This window comes from Sinocyclocheilus grahami, unplaced genomic scaffold, assembly GCF_001515645.1.
Source record: "Sinocyclocheilus grahami isolate Dianchi unplaced genomic scaffold, SAMN03320097.WGS_v1.1 scaffold508.1, whole genome shotgun sequence".
Classification (NCBI taxonomy): Eukaryota; Metazoa; Chordata; class Actinopteri; order Cypriniformes; family Cyprinidae; genus Sinocyclocheilus; species Sinocyclocheilus grahami.
In genome coordinates, this window is record NW_015505687.1 from 414,238 (window position 1) to 421,480 (window position 7,243).

Here is a 7,243-nt window from a genome sequence, read left to right on the forward strand (position 1 = left end):
CTCAGTATTAACAATTAGCTACTACATCTACAATAGTTATAGAAATAGTATAAAACCAAAAATTATATTTTACATTACAGTTTTTTACAATCATTTTTGCACTAATAACACTTTTCAAAACTCTAGACACATAATTCACAACCGGTGATTAAAATGCACATTTTTCAAAACGCTTAACACTTTTTCCCAATTGCTTGGAAACAATACACATGAACCAAAGATCTTTTGTTCATTGAACTAAAATCACTGTTCAAAATGACACAACTTAACATCAAAGTTTTACTATTTCAAAAAGCAACTCACACATTACATCTGAATTGAGTGTCTATTCATTTCATTACAATGATCTAACTATCAGTTATCACAACTGCTCAAAATGCTACTGGTTTGGATTACGACAAGACTTGAAAATGGTGCAGGGAAAAAAACGCATTCTAGTTAAATTGGGTTGACATATGAGCAAAGCCTGGTTACCTTTAATTACAATTAGAGATGTGGACACACTAACCTGAATGTATGTTTTTTTATGATCTTAAAAACCTGTTGATGAAGGTTTAAATGTTTAAAATGTTTTTGTATTGATTGTATTTAAATGGGTACTTTTAAGAGACCAAAATATAAGATACTACATCACTACATACACAACATATTTTTTCTAAAATAATAATAATAATAAAAAACATTGGTAGTGTATATTCATCATATTTTTGCTCAGGGAACTATATATATATTTTCTGTTTGTGCAGAAAATTTGTGCAACATATTTCAGTATGAAGAAATGATTAAAGATGAAAAATTTTAAAATGAGCCAAACATTTATTATGTGAAAACACAATGTGTAGGGTTTGTAGAACAGTGCATGTAAATTGTCTATGTGAAATTCTGTGAAAATTCTGTGAAGAAGAAGAAATATTCATCATCTTCACTTCTCTAGACCTGATTTGATACAATCATGCCTTTTCTTTGTGAATGCGTGGAACACAAAAGAAATCCCAAAAGATCCTGTTTTTTTGGATGTGGCCCTCTGGTGACTGAGTGTGTAAAGTGATACTGACTGTTATGGGGTACAATGACACCTGAACAACCAATTATTCTCTTTAGATGGCGCTTGTAACTGATCTGCTTGTACATGTTGAGATCTTTTGTAAAATGAATGTCCTGATGATATCTTATTATTAATTACTCTTTTGGTAAACAAATAGTGTCAAAATTAAATTATTTCATCCCTCTAATTAAATAAATTAGAGAGATAAATCTGAGATGAAAGATGAAATAAAGATGAAAATAAGTGTCAAATATAAAGAGTAAAATCAATAATTATTTTTATAATATATTGATAATGTAATGACAGAAACAAGAAAACAATGCTGAGAACTATTATGTGAACTGTAAACTTTGGATATTTCAGAAAATGAGTGAAGACTAAGAGTAGTTAAAAAAAAAAAAAGGGGAAATTAAGAGGGTTTTATAGGCCTGAAATGCAAACCAGTGTAAGGTGAACATGAGGAGAAAGAAAACACAGGACACTGTGTGTGTGTGATGGAGAGGACATATCACAGCATTTGAAGACACTCTCATTCTGAATGACTATCTCTTGGGAGCTGTGAGGACGGAAGCTCTGACCCAATCTGATATACAGTGGGTACGGAAAGTATTCAGACCCCCTTAAATCTTTGCTCTCTCCTTCAGGTTTAATTAAACCTATAGAGCTTATAGTAATTTCAATATTTGGAAAAAATTAAATATAATAATAAACATTTTACATCATATAAGACTCTAGAGACTGTAAAAAACTCATAGTATCACCAGAAGAGCAACCATTTGGACATACAGAGTGGAAACCTTTATTCTACCGTCATGGAAAATTTTATCAGGCATCTAAACCGAATAGCTGTATCTCCAGATATGGTTCACTATGTGAGTCCATGGATGGAGAGAGAAAAAAACTGAATGCATTTTTCCCTCTTGACATTTCCATCCTCTTAGCAGTTTTAAGTGAATATACAGGGGCTGTTTAATGGTAGAGACACTTCCTGAACTCTAATATTCTAGATTGCCAGTACAGAATGTATCTGTGTTTGGGAGACTGGTGGACCCAACAATTCTGTCATCAATCACTTTGTCTAATGTTCAGTGTAGCTGGTGTGACACACAAACACTCTCTCCCATACATGCTCACTTCCATACACATGGACACACATGCGCGCGCGCACACACACACACACACACACACACATCTACTGTATATAAGGGATCTTATCTATCACTTATCTTGTATCTACACTTTGACATGTAATCTGCTCAAATACATTGGAATTCAATCTTCAATGTAATGCTGTGCACTGTCAACTTTAAGTATGAGAACATTAACAAAGCCCAATAACTTTTAGTGCATAGAAATGCACATACAAAGAGGTCATATTTTTCTTGTACTATCTTATTCAAAGATGCTATGACAGAAGAAGGAAACAACACTTTTCTCTCAATCGAACAGTAATACTTTTGCAAGCATTCAGCAGGAACTGTTTAAATTATTTTATTTAGTAACATTTTTGTACTAGTAACTTTCATTCTTTTGTAGAAGCCCTGTCTAAATCATTTAATTTTGTTTGTACAAAACAAAATTTTATGTAGAAACCCTGTGACTTTCTAAAACTGCTAAATCCAATCACGCATTCTCCTGGATTGGAGGAGGTCTTCAAAAAAATATAGAAAACATTTTGACACGTTAAATTAGTTTGTAATTCATATACAGTTAAGATTTATTTAATTATTACGGAATTATTGAAAAATATGAACAAAGAAGATTGTGAAATAAATCAGATTTTTTATTCAAAAAAGACGACAGTTTGAAGGCAAAAAAATTGTCAAATATGCAAATTAAACTGATGTCAAAAACTTGACGTGACATTTATTTGATGTAAATTGATCAAACATATTGGCCTACATATACTGTACATTAAACCAATTTCAGTGTGGGATTAACTTCCTTCTTTTGCTCAATTACCACTGGAAGAAATTGTGCCTCTCCTCTTCAGTTCACACCTGGGATGGCCATGGCAGGACCTTGATTTTGTGCTCAGTGACTCATTTTTGTGTTGATTTTGTGTTTGTTTTGGATCATTGTCCTGATGAAAGATCCAACCACAGCCCCAATATAAGATTTCTAACAGAGGCAGTCAGGTTTTGATTTTTTATCTCTTGGTATCTGATAGAACAACAAGATGTCCAGGACCTCCGGCAAAAAAAATAGACCCATAACATTAAAAATCAAGCAGTAAATTTAACCACAGACATATCCCTGTGCAGGGGCGGACTGGGACAAAAATTCAGCCTTGGCACTGTAGCCACACCGGCCCACATTACCACACGGACACGGACACACGCATTCACTACTTACATTTGTGTACAGATGATGAAATAATATAAGCAGTACCATATATGTAACAGATATTTAAACATTTAATGTATGTGTCTGGCAAACAGTGCTTTCTACTTTTTAAAGAGCACACGTTTATAACAAATTTACACACACAGTTAAAACAAAAGAAAAAGAATCTGAGGATGTTTTAGAGTCTGTGTGCTGTCTGTTTATGCCATTTGTCTGCTGTTACTGTCATTCTCTACAGTATGTTGTTCTTCGTTGTCACTGTCTGTCTGTTGGGTTTTTCCTACCTCTACCATACTCCTCCCTGTCTCTGCTAGGCCTACCGTAGCATCCTTCCTCACAGCACTGGTGTTGGAAAACCAGGGGTCTCTGGCTGTACTGATTCCAGCAACATCCTAGTTAATGAACACAGTATAGGACTTAAACATTACAGCAAAATATTTTCTCACTGACTGCTCTCAACATTGGAATACACATGAATACAAACAAGTAATAATAGCAAAAAAGGGAATATAATATATAGCAAAAACTATAAATAGTTGCAGCAGTAAATCCTTTTTGATATACAATTATTTGTGAATTAAAGTATGCTGAAGTGTTGCTAGTATGTGCTGTGAGTGTGATCTCTCTCTCTCTCTCTCTCTCTCTGTGTGTGTGTGACACAGGCACAGGTTCCTCCTATCCTAATAGTTAATTAGAGCCACATTATTAATAAACTGGCAGCATCTGTATCAGGGTGTGTGTCTGTCATTGTGTCTTCCTACCGCCATGACACTTGACTCTGCAGTCCACCCTACCTAAGGATTAATTGCATACTGTAAACTTATGTACTGTATGCATGCTCAATGTTTTATTTTAATATATGACTATCTACATAGTCAAAGTAAAGTTCACTACAAATGTCTATAGTACTATGGCTATTGCTATAGGTTTTTGATGTCTTAGACTATATTGCAAGTAGCCTGCATCAGTTTTTACCCTAAATCCCACTTTATGTGCTGATATTTCAGTCATGCAATTCAGTAGCTAACAGGCTCGTTAACACTTAAGTTAACCAATTATCATGAAGCAATGACATTTTAAAATATACTGGGGTTCTTCTATGCTAAGCTTACAACTGTTTAATATAATGTAGGCTACTGTCAAACCCCCCCCATAAAAACTATTTTATTTATATATATTTAGAAAAAATCTGACCGGCCCACATTAAACAAAATGGTCCGGCTCCTCTGGCATTTGCCAGAATTGCCAGATGGCCAATCCGCCCCTGTCCCTGTGTATCCCTTTAAACCCATGCTGTGTGTGCCATAAAGCTCTCTTTTAGTTTCATCTAGCAGGACCCCATCCCAGTAGTGTCTGGCAACTGAATATGTTGGAATCTAGCATAGTGTTAGTTCTGGCAGGTCACGTTAGTCAAGCTCTCATCAGCTGACTCTCAGCTGATCCCCATCAACCTATGGGAATACGACACCTATCTAAGCATTCATATATAAGGTCCCTCAGTATTATCAGCAGTTTTTGCATTGCTCAATAGCTAATTACCCTCCTCCATCCCCAACTCCTCCTCTGTCAGTCAGGATTCAGCCTTATGATTCTCCTTTGAATCAGACTAATTCTAAAATGTGTACATAACATTATTACTTTAGAACTTTAACGATATCTGCAATACATTTATGTTGGTTCTGTTCCGTTTACCCTGGGGGGGGTTATTGCTGCTCTCCCTGCTCTCATCCATGCTAGGCTGCATGGATGCGCAGGGAGTTCTTGCCCAGAACAGAACCATACCGCCAATCCAAACTGTATGCTAATTGTCAATCATCTTTGACGATAGTGGTCCTGACAGAAGTTTGCTTTTTCTTGAAACTGGAGAATTTTTCTTGAAACCCTCTGAAAACAACTTGTGGTGATGACACCAAGACTCAACTAATTTCTGTAATTTTCCAGCTGTGATTCTTGGAGAGTAAAAATATCCTCATTACCTTGCATTAGGACGATGTCCCCTTCCAGGCAGATTCATAACTTCTCCAGTTGATTGGAAAATCGTAATTATTGCCCTGAAGATTGGAAATTGGAATTTTCAATGCTTTAGCTATTTTGTATAGCCACTTTCTATTTTGTGAAGCTCAACAATCTTTTGCTGCACATCAGAACTATATTCTTTGGTTTTACTCATTGTGATGAATGATTAAGGGAATGTGGCCTTTACTCCTGAAACAGGAAGTCATGGTTGGACAATTTCATGTCTGTAGTCACCCTGGTGTACTAATATATGTCCATATGAATGGGAATATACTTCTTAGATATTTTATTCATAAGAGTTTCTAGGGGTGCTAATAATTGTGGCTAACGTATTGGAGAAAAACAATTACTTCATAATGTGATTTCATACCCACTTTTAATTGTTATACTGTAATGAAAGGCTATAATTTTTTCTAGTGAAAGATTAAAAGGATAAACAATTTGCAAAAAGTTAAATTCAAGAACTTTAGGCACGTTGAGCACCTTTTAATAATCCTGAATATTGATCATGTAGGATATTCAATGAAGTGCTTAACTTGCAAGGTGTAGAGCGTCAACGTGTAGAATGCAATGTATTTGAGCTGATTTCATTTTGCCATGAATTACACAAATAATTTCTAAAAGCAAATAAAATAAAGAATTATATACTCCTATATTTTTTGGAAGCGATATTCAAAATGCATTTCACTCAAATATCTGAAAGAGTGCCCCCATGGTTTGAATGGGCATGGCGCCTCTGGAAAGGGTTTTGGAACTTTTGGGGACAACAGTTCTAGAAGAAACAAAAACAGCCTTCAGTATGAGATAACCTGTCTGTCAGGGCTCAGTAAATATGAGTAAATAAGATTCATATGTGGGCTACAGTGTTGTGTGAGACCAGTTACAGCAGCTTTTGACCTTGAATCACTGGCCCCAGTGTTAATACGCTGTCTGACAGCATTGATCCATTTGGCAAGGAGGGCAACATGGCTAACATGAACTCTGAGTGTTTGCTTGTGTGTCAGCATGTTATGAGAAATTGTGCTTATTCTCTAGGCTGAAAGGGCAAGAACAAAAATAAACCCCCAGACATTATTAGTGGCTGTGGGATCAGAGAGAAAATCACACACGGATTTGTAACAGCTGAGCACAGCCCAGAAAAAGTAATAATCCCAGGCTGAAGAAAAACAAAATCACCTCAGACCTTATTTCCTCAAAGCTCTAAAGTATGTACAATTACGTCCCCAAAACATAAGACTGTGTTTGTTTGTGTTAGAGAGTGTCTAGCACACTGAGACTATTCCATAAACCTGCTTCCAGTAGCAGGTATGATTTAGGCCAAACGTGGCCAACACGTTTCAGTGAATTCAACATCTACAATCTAAACATTAGAGGGCGCTTTTACTTTACATTATTGTCACTTGCTGCGTTGCCTAAATACAGAATCAGAATCAAATATAAACACAAGACACAGATTAAAATAAATAAATGAAATGTAATAAATTAGGTATTATAATTTTGTGTGCGTGTGTAATACAACTATACAAATAACGTATATTCACAAGAGACAAAATATGTATAAAAAAAATCTATATACAGATACATAGATTCAATGTATTTACGTAATGTCTCCTTGCAGAAGCAAAGTGCTAATTTATTCTTTCCAAGTCAACTTTTTTTATTTTGCTACAGGCATATTTGTGACAAATCAGAAATTAGAGTTTTTTCAAGAAGGCACGTGTGGGTCTGTAATTTGAAAACTATCCGTCTACTTAAAAAGTCACCAATGTCTGAGCTAAAAATAACGTTGAAGTTGAGCCTTTATAAGCCAGTCGAATAGGGGGCGTGGCCATTGCG